This window comes from Eptatretus burgeri, chromosome 11 (genome assembly GCF_056783735.1).
Source record: "Eptatretus burgeri isolate ZD-2024b chromosome 11, Ebu_testis_v1, whole genome shotgun sequence".
In the NCBI taxonomy this organism is placed as follows: domain Eukaryota; kingdom Metazoa; phylum Chordata; class Myxini; order Myxiniformes; family Myxinidae; genus Eptatretus; species Eptatretus burgeri.
Genome location: NC_140971.1, coordinates 66,041,425 through 66,056,497, shown reverse-complemented (window position 1 = coordinate 66,056,497; position 15,073 = coordinate 66,041,425). Strand labels below are relative to the sequence as shown.

The 15,073-nt window shown below is 36.5% G+C and overlaps 1 long non-coding RNA gene across 1 annotated transcript in view; it reads right to left on the bottom strand.

Moving 5' to 3' along the window:
• Nucleotides 1–411: 411 nt before the first annotated feature.
• The window catches only part of LOC147017260 (uncharacterized), a 44,107-nt gene continuing 29,445 nt past the window's right edge, over nt 412–15,073 (bottom strand). The window contains exon 2 of the long non-coding RNA XR_015049421.1: nt 412–467. This is a non-coding gene — a long non-coding RNA (uncharacterized LOC147017260). The remainder of the gene's footprint in view (nt 468–15,073) is intronic.

The window sequence follows — 15,073 nt, the reverse complement described above, 5'->3', positions numbered from 1 at the left end:
TGGATAATGTGCCCGAAGCGATATGGAAGGAAAAACCTCCTTACACCTGTGCTGGGCCATATGCTGAAACATACTGTGGAGCTGACAAATGACAAAGAGTGAAGCTGCGTGTAATTCTATGATTTGATGTAACCATGGAAACCTAAGGCTTTGTGTGATTGTGGGTGAAAGACAAGTCATATACATAGGTTTGGTATAATTTAAGCACGAGGAGACAAACTCCCATGTAGAAGAGATTTTGATTCGCTTGCCAACCTCACCCATCTCACCCACCTATATTTTACTTTTGTTTATTTTGACACTGAATAACCCTTAAATTACCATTCATGTGAGTGAAACAGCCTGGTCGGTTAGCAAGACCACGATTCGGCGAAACTACCATCCTGGTGATGCATTGGAAAAAGTGTAGAATGATTGTAGAGCACGACAACCTGTGCTGCGTAAAAGACATAAGCCGGCTGTTCCACCTGCATTCATCATGCAGACAGACATATGAGGTTCCGCAATATCCTTTGGACAACGTTAACCCATACAATAGGATATTGCATACCGACTATCCTATATGGAAGAGAATTTGTTTCAATGACCTCATAAACCTTGCAACCTCCAATCCCTGCAGGTGTATCATTATGGGAGTGAAGCAAACACATTAGGTCATACCTGCATGGTCACATGCTTGCCCACATTTTGATGTAACACGATTTATTGGCTCCCTGAGCCTCAGGAAAGAAAATGCATCAATAAATAAGTAGAACTTGAGAGCAACATAAGAGCATTGCCTGGAGCCTGACTTATAACCAGTCTGCATGAATCACATCCTTCTCGTGGAGTTCGCAGCGTTTCAAGCTCCGTGAATTCCCTCGAGTTGTCGTCTGCAGTTTGACACCTGATTGCTGCCCTACCTCTCCAAAGCCAAGTGTACAATTCATCTTACTCCTTAATTGCTTAAGAGCATGAAATTATGATCTCACTTTAACATAAAGTGGCCTGCAAAAGTATTCACCCACATTTAGATGAATTACGAATTATGCAGAAACAATTTTTCCAAATTAACATTTTTATTCATAACTGAAGAGATCAAACTAAATGATGTTATAGTTGATGGAGGTCACATGTCAGGAATACCTTCAAAAAACATGTACAAATCAAAATTCACTGGTTGCAAAAGTATTCAGCCACTTATGTCAGTACTTGGTGGAAGCATCTTTTTCAGCAATGACTGCTATGGGTCTTTTCAGGAAGGTCACTACCAGCTTTGCACAGTAAGATTGTTAAATATTTGCCCATTCTTCAGGTGAAAATTGTTCTAGTTCGGCAAAGTTTGATGGGGATTGTCGATGGACTGCAATCCTCAAGTCTCACCATAAATGTTCAATTGGGTTCATGTTAGGACTTTGACTAGACCAATCAAGAACATTAATTTTATTCTTATTCAGCCACTCCAGTGTGGCTTGAGCTTTGTGCTTTGGATCATTGTCCTGCTGAAATGTGAATCTCCTACCCAGTTTCAGATTCATGGCTGACCAAAGTGTCCACCAAGTTTCATCCGAATCCATCAACGTTTTGAGATATCGTGCTATATGTCATTTTGGCCCCATCTCTCAATGGTGAAGAATCACTTTAAAAATTAAAAAAATTCTCGTATCCGGATCTGGATTCGGATCTTCACCAAAATGCTAACGATTCATCCTTGCTACACACCCAAGTGGTCCACCAAGTTTCATCTGAATCCGTCCACAATTTTTGAGATATCATGTTGTATATTTGTTTAACCCTATCTCTCAATGGTGAAGAATCACTTAAAAAAATTCTAGTAGCCGGATCCAGATCTTCACCAAAATTTTATCAGTTTGTCCTTGTCACACATCTACTCCATGTGCCAGAGAAGTAACCTTGTTGTCCTCAAAAGTGTATGGTTTTATGGTGGTTTCTTGTTCACAGGCATGCATAGACAAAATTAAGCTTGGTTGCCCGGATGGCAATCATGGGAAAATCTGTTATTTTTGCGCAAATAAAAGATGGCCGTCATCGACCGGAATATAACTTTTTAGGTAATGAACTTAAAATTACACATGAGACATCTTTTCCATATAATTTTGGCACGAGGAATCGATATTTAACCTTATTTTTGTGATTAGAAGTAAATTTGAGGTCAATATTCGAGTTCCGAGCAATTGTTTGCCGTGTGAGATACATTTTGAATGACAACAAGGTCACTATTCTGACAACTGGACGCTCACATACGACAATCATGCGAGTTACTAATTCATTGTTTTGTTTTTACAGATATGGCTGATTCAAGGTGCATTCTTCCCGTGTGTCATGGTGGAGGGGAATTGAAGAAATTCGCTGATCAAGGGATCAAGACATTGATCTCCTGTGCCAAAGCCCGTGGAGATGAAGAGCTACGTGCAAAACTACAGGACATTGTTGATGGTGGTGGTGATGCTGTTCACATAGAATGTCACAAAGGATGCTACTGTACTTACACATCAAAACAAAAAATTGAGAGACTTCGTAAATCACAGAAAAGAAAAGCTGAAGATTATTGTGTTACAGTGACAACAAGATCTCGCACACAGGCAACAGGCAGTGGTGCGTTTGTTTACAAACGTGACTGCATTTTTTGTGGCAAAGAATGTTTACCTTTTGATGACAAACATCCAGAAAGATGGGATCGTGTTCGTCAGTGCATGACTAAAGAACGTTTTGACAAGGAAGGTAATCCCATCCCAACTATGAAAGATGCCATCATTAATGCCGCTGAGCAACGTAATGATGAAGTAGCCAGAACGGTCAAGTTACATATTGGACATTTGGTTGATCTCCCTGCGGCTGAGTGCAAATACCATGTATGCTGTTAATAACAGTTTCATGACAGTCCCTAAATATGCTGATTTGCCAACTGGTGTTGCAGAAGAAAATGCCCTAAAGAACGTCATAGAGCGCATGAATTGTGACAGGTCAAAGATGTGGAATAGCATTGAACTGCATTCCCTGTACTGTGATCTTGGTGGCAAACTCACTCGACGTGATATGTTTAGCAAAGTAACAGACTGCATGAGTAAGGACGTTATGTTAGTTCGGGTAGATGGATGTACTACCATTGTTGGTTTCCATGAGTCCATTGCTAACCATCTGAAAATGGTTAAAGTGGATGATGCAGATGAGAGGAGTATTGATTCTGTGGTAAGGCAGATCAAGAAGGAGGCACGCTCAGTCAAGTACAACAGTGCCAATTATGACCTCTCAGAATTTACACAAGCCAACACAATCAAGGCAACAAACCCAACTTTACTGAGGTTGATTTCAGACTTTGTGTCGGGTGGTGAAATGACCAAGAAATCTCTAAGCCTGAGCCAGTCAATTCAAAGTCATGTTACAGGTACCAGAAATCAGACAACATTAGGACTGGCTGTCAAACTACTGCACCGCCATGGCAGTTCTGATCTTCTAAAGCTCCTTCATGAACATGGGTTCACAACGTCATATGATGAGGTCCTGAGATTCAGGAAATCCGCTGCTCATTTTCTCAGTTACAATGCTCAGCTTCTCCACCAATTCATGGGTTTGAGTAGAACTGTTGGCGTGATAATCTTAATCTGCAAGTGTTCATGCCTAATGGTCGGTGCACTACTCATGTCCTCTCACATAAATTTCAGCAACCCCATCCTGCAGGCATTCTTGAGTATGGGCATGCTCACCCTGGGAAGGGCGACCTTATTATCCCACGACTGTCGAAGAAAGCTGCCCAGTCTCGGACAAGCAGCAGCTCATCAGGGAGCCTTCCTCTGCAGCACTACACTGGGCCATCCAAAGTGAATCCCCCGGCTGTGGATGCAACCTCTGGATTCTCCTACCAAGAAGTGTGTGCCTGGCAAGCTAGTTTAGCTGCTGCACAGGAAAAAGGACATGAAGTGGCTAAACACAGTCAGCACACAGGTGAACGCCATGGAATGGGGTGGGTTCAACAACCAAGAAGCATTCACCAGTCATGCAGAAAAAAAGCCAGCAAGTTCCTACATGTTTGGACCCCTTATTGATGCCAAAGCTTCTCATCCAGACACTGTAGTGATGTCACTGGAGTATCTTCAGAAGTCATTGACTGATATGGGAATGACTTATGTCCACATCTCTGTGGATCTCCAGCTCTACATGGTGGCTTGCCAAATCAAGTGGCATGACGTTGATCGCTTTAAAAATGTGATTCTGAGGCCTGGGAAATGCACACTGTGCAGTCCTTCTGTGGTTGCATTGGCAAACTCATGCGTGGGTCTGGTGTTGAGACTCGCATCAGTTCAGCATTCGGGGGCCTGGCAGGAATCATGAGTGGCAAGTCCTGGGTTCGATCAATGAGAGCCTTCTGGATGGTTTCGACTGCCCTTCTCATTTCCTTCTTCACCACCGGCCCCAAGACGTTCCAGGAGTTGTGCAGCTACCTTGAGACATGCAGATAGCACCCAACTGGGAAGCACTGGGTTCTTCTGCGTCATCAACTTCTGCGTAGTGAGAGGGAGGCAGACTTTCTGCTGCAACAGCTAACACTTGAACGCATGCTTCCCTACTTCTTTGTTGCTGGTCACCATCACTATGCCCGTTACATCACCCATCACCTTCTGGAGATGCGCTATCTGCTGCCACCAGATGCCAAGTCAGAGCTCATATCAGGTGCTTTTGTGTGTTGTCATCAGGAAGGCATTTGGAATGGTGTGAGCTCTGATCAGTTCGGTGAACAAACTGCTATTAGAATTGGCAAGGGTGGCCTCAAGGGTATGACTCTTTCTCCAGAGATGGTAGAAGAGTGGATCGATTCCTTTCCTGTCACTGCCGACATCTCAGATACAATGGAGCACATCTACCCCGACTCCTCAAACAAGGACAATGAAGACCAAGTGAGAGAAAAGGACACAAGAATCGGACCACGTCACAAGGAGGAGGGGAAGAAGAGGAGAGAACTTGATGCAGATGATAGGCGCCAGATTTTACTTGAATTGTCGAATGTGTCTCATCCTCTTGAGAATCACTCACCACATCTGTACAACATTTCCAATGGTCGAATTGCTCCCCGAGAAGCTGAAGTGAATGTTGAGGATTCCGTGGTTATCGGTCAGAAAATGGTTGCAGAGTTCCATGCATCCCTTCCAGGTGGATTCCATGCAACCATCTCATGCCCCATCAAGACAATGGAGCACTTACAGAAAGGAGTGAAAATTGGGGACAAGACGATCTTTGATCTAGAAACCATCTTCCTCAGGTTGCTGACTATTGGACACCAAAGACAAATGGAGCTCAGACCTATCTTCCAGTTTGAGCTCTGCGCAGTACCCCCCTCACTGATTGATGAATATGGGTGCTTAAGGAAAGGCAACAAAGCACCACTGGCTCACAAACTCTGTGTTCAGGCACAACAGCCTCTGCAACCAGATGTTACCATTGTTGATGCAAGCCAATTTCTCTATCATATTGTCTGGCCTTTCAGGGGAACTGTGTCAGTCTTAGTTGAGTCCATCAAGATAAGGCTGTTAACCATTGCTGGTCAGAAGATCTTGGTCTTTGACAAATATTATGATGTTTCTGCAAAGGACCATGAACAAGTGAGACGTGCTGGCATTGGTTCCATCAACTATAACCTCACAATAAACACACCCCTGCCTAGTCGAGACGCCATCCTGAAAAACAAGCAGAACAAGTTGCAGCTGTCCAAGGTTTTGAGTACCTATAACTTTGGTGAAGGAGTTACTGTGGAGAGCCGTAGCCATGGTGCATTCAACCATGATGAAGCAGACATTACAATGATCTCACACCTGCTCATGGCTGCTGAATGTAATGCAAGAGTGATACGTATCCTCTCTGATGACACTGATGTTTTTGTATTGATGGTTTACTGGGTTTACCAGCGCAACATCCAGGCCACAGTGCAGATGGAAAGGTGGGATGGAGCAATTTGGGATATCAACACCACCTGTGACCAGCTTGGCCCCAAGTGTCTGCAGCTTTTGGGAATGCACTACATCACTGGCTCAGATACCACATCATACCCATATGGCAAGGGCAAAGTGTCAGCCCTGAAGACACTGAGAGCTGGCAACTTCCCTGGTTTGTACTCCGCACTTGGCGAGCTGAACGCAAGCCATGAACAGCTCATGGAAGCAGGGCGGACATTCTTCTGTGCCCTGTATGGTCAGCCAGAAGGTACCACGATGAGTGAGATGAGGTACTATATGTACACAAGGAAGTCTGGCAAGCCCCTCAAGCTCATGGCATTACCTTCAACTGAGATCAATCTCTTCCTACATATTTTGCGTGCACATCTACAGACAGTACTTGCAAAATCAGCTGATCAGCAGGCCCCACCTGACCTTGACATTACAAAATATGGATGGGACATCAGAGATGGAATCCCAGTGCCAGAAACTTCTGCTACTCCACCAGCCCCTTTGGACCTCATGGATGTTGTGCGGTGTGGATGCAAAGCAGAGGGGAAGGCCTGCAGTACTGCAAGTTGCAGTTGTCACCATGCAAAGATCTCCTGCACGCTATACTGCACTTGTGGTTGCAGTGACAAGTGCTTCAACTCACACAAGACTGTGGAGGACAGTGAAAGTGAAGTGGAAGAAGGGAGTGTCGAAGCAGAACTGGAAAGAGACGAGGATACGGAAGGGGATGAGTACAATGAATGGGAATGAACAATACGTAAGTTGTCTACTAGGCTCTATGTCCTCTGTTCCTAAGATGTCCAATATGATGACATGACAATGTGTATGCTTTCTAATTATCAACATCCTGTTGTGAACCATTCATGACTTCACTTTTGCATTAGTGTTGCATAATTTTCAGCAGAAAATAGTCATGGACATTTCATGTGAACCTCTATTTATTCCTGAAAGTAAAAAATAACCCCAAAATTGAATTCCTCATGTCAAAATCATGTGGAAAAGAGGTATTACACAGGATTATATGTTGACCGATTAAAAACTTAGCCCCATCGTCTGACCTATAGTGGCCATCTTGAATTTATACAAATTACAGGAGTTCCCCAAGGTAGCCACCCCGGAAACCAACCTGAATTTTATTAATGGACCCATGTTAGTCCAAAACAATCATAAAACCATACACTTTCCACATCAACAAGGTTGACAATGGAACACATAATAACGGCAAATGGACTAATCCAACCTGCCCACAAAAGTTAATCTGAATCTGTCTTTAATTTTTTGAGATATCCTGCACACAAACAGACAAACAAACAAGAAGACGTCATGCAAAGCACGATACTTGCAAAACCTATAAAACAAATATGACCGCAAAAATAATTGGTGGTTGAATTTAATGATCAAATATGCATCTCCTCTTCAAATTTCAAGTCAATCGGCTGAAAATTGTCGATTTTAGAAATTCGGTCCACGTTGACCTTTTGGCCTATGTTGACCTCAAAAACAATGGGTGGTTGAATTCAGTGACCTGATCTGCAAATCCTCTTCAAATATCAACTCAATGGGATGAAAATTGAGGATTTTAGAAAGACCACCTTAGTTTGTTGACCTTGGGTCTCTGTTGACCTTTTGGTCGATGTTGACCTCATAAATAATTAGTTCGTTTAATTCAGTGACCTGAAATATACATCGTTTTCAAATCTCAAGTCAATCGGATCAAAATTGACGATTTTCGAAAGACCACCTTAGTGGAAGATTAATGGGATTTCTGAGACATCCATGCAAATGAATGGGAAAACTCTATGAATTGAACCCCAAAAACCCCTAAACAGGAGTCTGATTCCTCCCCCCCCCCCCATACAAATGTATTGGGAGAACTCTCTGACTCGAGACCCATCAGGACAAAAATCTGAATCTTTTCTGCCATACAAGCTCATGTAAAATTGAGACTGTCTCAGGGCCCATAAAACCTCATACAAATTAATAGGGGAAGCTTTCTTGCTCAAGACTCATCAGGTCAGAAGAGGAGAATGATTTTCTCTCCCCCCTCTGACTCTTAGTCCATGGGGTCAAAAGAAGAGATCGATCTCTGCCGCATTACTTACTCCACTCAAAGAGTGAGCCAATGAATATTTGATCATGTTCTATTTGAGGTAATAAATTAATTTTTGTATTACATTCATTACCATCGAGTATGTACACAAATATTATTTTAGAACTTAGTTCTTGGTCTAAATATCTTTGTTGAGCAGAGATAAAATGATAAACTTCTCTTAATGCTCTTGTTTGACCACCTCCTGAGCCACATATCATTTTGAGATTACAGTAAATTGTTTTTCCATTGTTTAATGATAAACATCAAAGTTTTCAGTGCATTCAAGGATATTAATTTTTTTCTTTACGTCCTCTAACTTATTTGTAATTAAATTTATCTGCTTATTTGTTTTATCTACTTTTACCCCGGTTATTTGTTCAATAAGACTTATTTGATATTTCTCACATTCTTTGTTTGCCATTTAAGTACCAAGGTTGATTACATCTCCACTCTTTGGTTTGGTTGTTGCTTGGTTCTCTCATTTATAAATCAGTAAAAAACAGTAGTAGTCCCTCAGCACTTATACTTATAACCATAAGGGAGACTATTAATTCCATTCTCTAAAATATATATTTTATCATCAAAAGCTCCTAATGCTTTCTTATTTATTTCTTCTGTATATAATTGATGTTTATAACTTCTTATTTTATTCATTTTTCTATACTCCTCCTTCTTTGAGATTAAACAGTTGTAATAATGTTTAAAGTTTATTCTTTCATTTCTTATTTTTTTTATTTATTCCCTTTAACTTCTTTTTACACCTTTCAATATTATTGTCAATATATGTAAAAGCATAAGCCTTTGATCTCAATCCGACAAATTCACTCATAACCTTCCCACCCAATTCATCTTTAAACTTACCAATAACCTTTTCGTTATTTGATGAAAACAACACATCACCACGTTTATAATTACTTGTATCATATATATCAATATTATCAATCATATCCTCATATATATCTCCCGTTTTTATTTCTAATATAAAACTATCTGCATCCATATATAACAATGACACATTATCCTTATAAGTAGGGTGAATATACTGATTCTGGCTCACTTTTCCCCAGGTCAGTGAATGGGGGATTTTCAGCGATTCATATTTTTTTTTCTCGAAAAAGTAAACCCCCTTTTTATTCCAAGGTATATTTATTTGTCTCCCCTTTGAACCGAGGGGCACTCTATTCAAATAACCAATGCAACAAGATAAAGATTTATTCAAGTAGCAAAGTAGTAATGTGATTTGTTAAAGGTGATTCTGAAGAAATATCTGAAACATGTAAGCTGAGGGAAACTCTTTTTCAAAGAACCAATGCATATTGTTTAGCTCACTCATTGAACCTATAAAGATTAGTTCATTCTCAAATTCCTTCAATAGTTTCATTTTCTTTGCACAATAATCCCCATCTAAAATATTTAAAAATAAAACATTTGAATCTTTATATTCTTCAAGACACCCCTTTTGTGTCATTATGAAATGATATACTTCTCTTAATAATCTCATCTGACCACCTCCTGAGTTGCATATCATTTTGAGATTGTAGTAAATTATTTTCCATTGTTCAATTGATAACCATCAATTTTTTCAGTCCATTCAAGGATATTTATTATTTTCTTTACATCCTCTAACTTATTAGTTTTAAAATTGATTCGCTTATTTGTTTTATTTACCTTTGTTTTTGTTATTTTTTCAATTAGACTTATTTGATATTTTTCACATTCATTATGTTTTCCATTTATATACCAAGACTGAGATTTTCTCCACTCTTTAGTTTGATTAATACTTGGTTCGACCATTTATATATTGTGAAAAAGATGGCGGTAGTCCTTAAAAACCCCAACCCATATTGTATTCTATATACTCTATGATTAAATATTCACTCTATCATACAATATCCATATGGAACACAATCTATTCCATTATCTAAAATATATCTCTTATCATCAAAGGCTCCTAATGCCTTTTTATTTACTTCTTCACTATATATCTTATGTTTATACCTTCTTATTGTATTCATTTTCCTATATGCTTCTTTCTTATTCATCAAACAATTATAATAATTTCTAAAAGTTATTGATTTATTTATGATATATTTCTTTATTCCCTTTAACCTTTTATCAATCTGATCACCATACTTATAAGCATATGCCTTTGCTCTCAATCCAATAAACTCACTCATTACTTTTCCACCCAACTCATCCTTAAACTTACCAATAACCTTTTGATTCTTTCTTGAAAATAACTCGCTCTTCTTACGAAAATTACTTGTATCAGATACTCCAATATTTTTCTTCATATCTTTATAAACATCATCAGTTTTTATATCAAGGATAAAACTATCAGTGTCCATATACAACAATGAAACATTTTCACCATACTTTCTTTAAGCCATTATACAAATAATCATACATCAATATCTTTGATAAATCAAGAACTGCTGTTCCAATATAAATTGGTTTATCCATTACAATACTTTCCTTTTCCATATGCATCGCAGAAAAGTTCTCTGAAAAAAACCTCTTCTCTCTTAAAACTTGGTTTATTTATCAATCGAGAAGCTTCTTTCCAAGATGTTGCAAATCTAATGTTTTGCCTGTTTCGAACATTCTCCATTGTCTTTCCAAAGACAGCATTATTCATCAATTTATAGAATTCCCCTTCAAATTTTACTTTTGTATTTGTTCTCATATCTGTATTGAATTTAATATACTTTTTCATCCAAGAACTTTGTTTAAATTTTCAAACTCTATGAATTTTAGCTTCTCTCAATCCTTCTCTCAAAAACTGTTTCAAGCTTCTCTGATGCAAAACATATCCCTCTTTATCATAGAATGTTGTTAATAACTTTTTTGTTGATTTGCCTTTCATATTAAAACTTTTATGAGATTCACTTAACCATTCTTTCTTTGGGGTTTCTTTCTCACATGCAAAAGGAAGGTCTTTATGCTTATTATGAAGATCACTCGGGTACCTCAAATCAACTTCAAAATAATAACCTTCTTCTTCCTCATTCAATTCCTCCTGAGAAGAAATAACAATATTCATCAAAGCCTTTTGATAATCCTTTTCTTCCACCCACTCTAATTTACCATAAGGCAGAGATTGAGACATTGCCCATCTATACAAATTATTAGCATCAAAATACATCAAATAATTACTGTCTTTTTCACTATCATAATTTGGAAGATATTTATTATTTGCTTTAGCATATCTTTTTGAACATAGTTGTGATATTCCACCTCTCTTAGACTTCTCAATCATCAAAAGCATATCAACATCACTGATTAAATCTATATCTTGTTTTGTCATTTTCAACATTGCACTCCAAGGTAAACCAGGAGCTGTGAAATAGTGGGCAGGATCTAATCCATTACAATTTTTATGATGACAGAGTGATCTAAAAGCTTCAAACACATCAGCTAACAATAAAACATCTGTTTTTAGATACAAATCATGATATTCTCCAAGATTCTTTATCTTAAATATTTTCCAAATTTTTTGCGCATGTTTATATTCCTTATCACTTATCTCCTTTTCATAAAGGTTATTATCGAAACTTTCTTTTGAAGGAAGTCATGTTTCTTTAAATCTTATAAATGAATCCATATAATCATGAGGATAAATTCCCTTACTTGTAAGAATTTTCTCTTTACTTTGAATTGTATTCCTTGTTTGAATTTCCTCTCTAGTTAGAATTCTCTCTTTAATCAGAATTTCATCTTTAATCAGAATTTCCTCTTTAGTTAGAATTTCATTCATTGTTTGAATTTTCTTTATAATTAGAATTTCTTCAGTTAGAATTTCTTCATTAATTTCCTTATTAATTAGAATTTCCTCTTTACTTTGAATTCTCTCTTTAATCTGAATTTCCTCTTAAGTGAGAATTTCCTCTTTTGGAAAGAATGAATTAAGATTTGGAAAAGAGCCCGTGGAGCTTAGATTTGATGCTTGGTCGGCTCGTGGTGTTCCCATAAACTTGGAAGAATCTAGAAACCGAATACGAGTTAAAGGTTTTGTGAATATCATTTTTGTAAATGAAATATACTTTTGACTTGTGTTTGTTATGGCAGAAATATTCCTTGGTGTTTTTGAAAGTTCATTTATAAATAGATGTGCATCATCGTTGACACTGTTGTGAAGAAAGACTGGAATAAAAGAAGGAAATTTATAATTAAGATTACAACAGGAATGAGCGGGATTTACCAGTAAGATGACAATGATCCCTAACTTTAGACTCCTCAATTTTCTCCTCACAAATATGACAGATATTGTTCTTTCTAAATTCTAATTTTTCTTCCTCGGTTAATTTCATCTGTTCATTTGTTTCTATCATTAATTTAGCTTGTCTTATACAATCCTTTTCTCATCGTTTTACAAACTCTTGTGAAGCTTTTTTTCCACTATAATGTTCAAGTTTATTCCACTTTTCTCCAACAGATGATTTGATATAATAACAGAAACCACAAGGAATATGTTTTTGATATTTATTTGTATGTGATTCTTTTGGATTAGGAGAAGCAGTATTTATCTTTTTTATGATACATTCAAAATCAGCGTATATCACAAATGGGTGCATGATAGATTTATTACAATCTTCAAAAGAAATCTTTTCACCAGGTTTAGGCATTGTAATTACAGCTGATTTATGATTACTACAGTATTTTGAATGTTGTTCAAATCGTTCTTTTGTATGACATGAATTAAGACATCGCTTACAAGGATATATTTTGTTTGCTGTTCTGAATACCTGAGAAGAGATTAATCTTGATAAATTATTGATGTATGTGTGATGTGAATTCTTTCGAACACTACAATATAAAAGATCAATGTGTGTTTCTTCATTTTTATAGTTGTTTGAAAATTTTAATATTTGAACTTTGTTTGTATCCGTTAATCCATATACATTAATAGAAAGATTATTCTTTTTCTCAGATTTAGGAATATCTGTTCGTGGCATTGGGAATTGAAAATCTTTAATGTCCAACGTATTCTCATATTTCATATATTGTTTTACTCTTTCTGAATTACATTTTGGTGGATGAAAGTGAGCAAGAACAGACCAGAGAAAACATTTATTATCATTGTTCTTAATATTAACAACTGCCTTCTTTCGTTTTATTTCTTTTGGTAATTCAATAAAGAAGAAGCTTTAAGAGGGTTTGATTTTGGAATGTGTATATCTAAAAAGATTATTTTTTAAATATTAAATCCACTTCCTACCACTGTATTGTCAACATCCTCCTCTTGTCTTAATAGTTCTTGATAAACCCCACTATTCAAAAAATCTTGAAAGGATGTTATAAATGAAGATCTGTTCTCATATAAGGAGTTTGTTCTTCATCTTGTCTTTTCATATTCATTTTCACTCCTATATAAAACTTTAAAGTTTTCATTTCCTTTAATGTCTTTTTAATAACTTTTTCAACATCAGGTTTCACTATTTCATTTGATTCAGCTATTGATGATGGACCGGGTTCTCCAAATTGAAAAATCCTTATTTTTATATGCCCTTCAAATGCCCCATCAGTGTTTTCAATATAATAGTCTCCCTTTACTTTAAACTCATTTTTCTTGTGTTTTTGTGATTGAAGGTGATTCTTATAACTACTCTTCAAAACATCCTTTGAGCAGATATCACAATGTTTTCTTTCCAACTCAAGAGGAGATATTTGATGAAATAGATTAAATGTGTGTTTGTTGGTTCGGAGGTGTTTTCTATAATGTTTATATTCGTGATTACAAACATCGCAGTATGTTGTATTCACCATATTTATATAATAAAACTTTGCTCAAACGAAAATTTTCTTGATGAAAATTTCGTTTCTTTTACAGGTGAATCTGTGCTTAAAACAACTTTATTCTCCAACTTTTTTCACTTAATAAATACAATGTTTCAAGACACAAAAGACAAGTTTCAATCAATCTCTTCATTTGTAAAAGATACTGAGAAATATGTCAAGGATGTAAAATTCAACAAAGATAAATATAACAACTATTGGATAAAAACAATTATGGTAAATAATGAGTTCTTCAATTTCCTTCAGTGGAAGGGCTTTTAGTATACCTGGAAGAACATCAATTAAAGTATCTCTAACAAAAGTTTCTCCTCTCCTTCTGGTAATATATTCAAAACAACAAAAAGTATCAAAAAATAAAAACCTTATGGATGAAGCTTGAGAAAGAAAAGATAAGACCATCTGTAATATGCAAGGAGAAATTTGTGTTTTTTTCAACAACCCTAAAGATATAAATCCTGATGAAATAAAGCATGTTAGTATATCAGGTGAAATGACATTTCGTTCAATAGTAGTTAAGGATTATTTTTAAAATTACCTTTAATATAAAAAATGTAGCAGTTGAATCTGTTAATGAAAAAAAGTAGATAGATATCGATGGTAATGTTTTTTTCTACTAATTACATATGAGTCAATATTCAACTGAAGATTTTGAAGATAAGGGGAGTGATTATGATACCGATAGTTTGCATTCAAACGATAGTTATGATACCGAGAATTTGTGTTCAAACAATAGTTATGAAAGTAATTTTATAGATGATTCTGAAAGTATCGAAGATGATCTCGAAGATGAATTTCAGTTTGAGTAAAGTTTTACTTTATAAATATGATAGACTTCCCTGATTCTCCAAATGACAAATTTGAGAATTGTCCTGCGTGTGAAAGACAGGGATTAAAAACAGTCAAAAGCCTATAAACAATGTATTTTTGTGATTATCTTCTAATTAATGATATTAAAAAATTTAAAAAGGAAAATCATAATTTTAGATTTACACCAAAAGTAAATTACTTTACAAGATTGATTAGAGAAATGAATGTAAAGTAAGAGGGGGATAACACACCTTTCCTTACAAGGGAAGAAACTGAATGTATTCGAGAAATGTTCAAAGGATTGTTGTTATATATTATTCATGGATGTGATTTTCAGGGAAATATCAACACAAGATATTGCATAAATAAAATAATGGATTATCTTGAAATTAAACCTGAACTTAGGATAAAATATAGACTTTCTAAAAAATCCAACAATAAG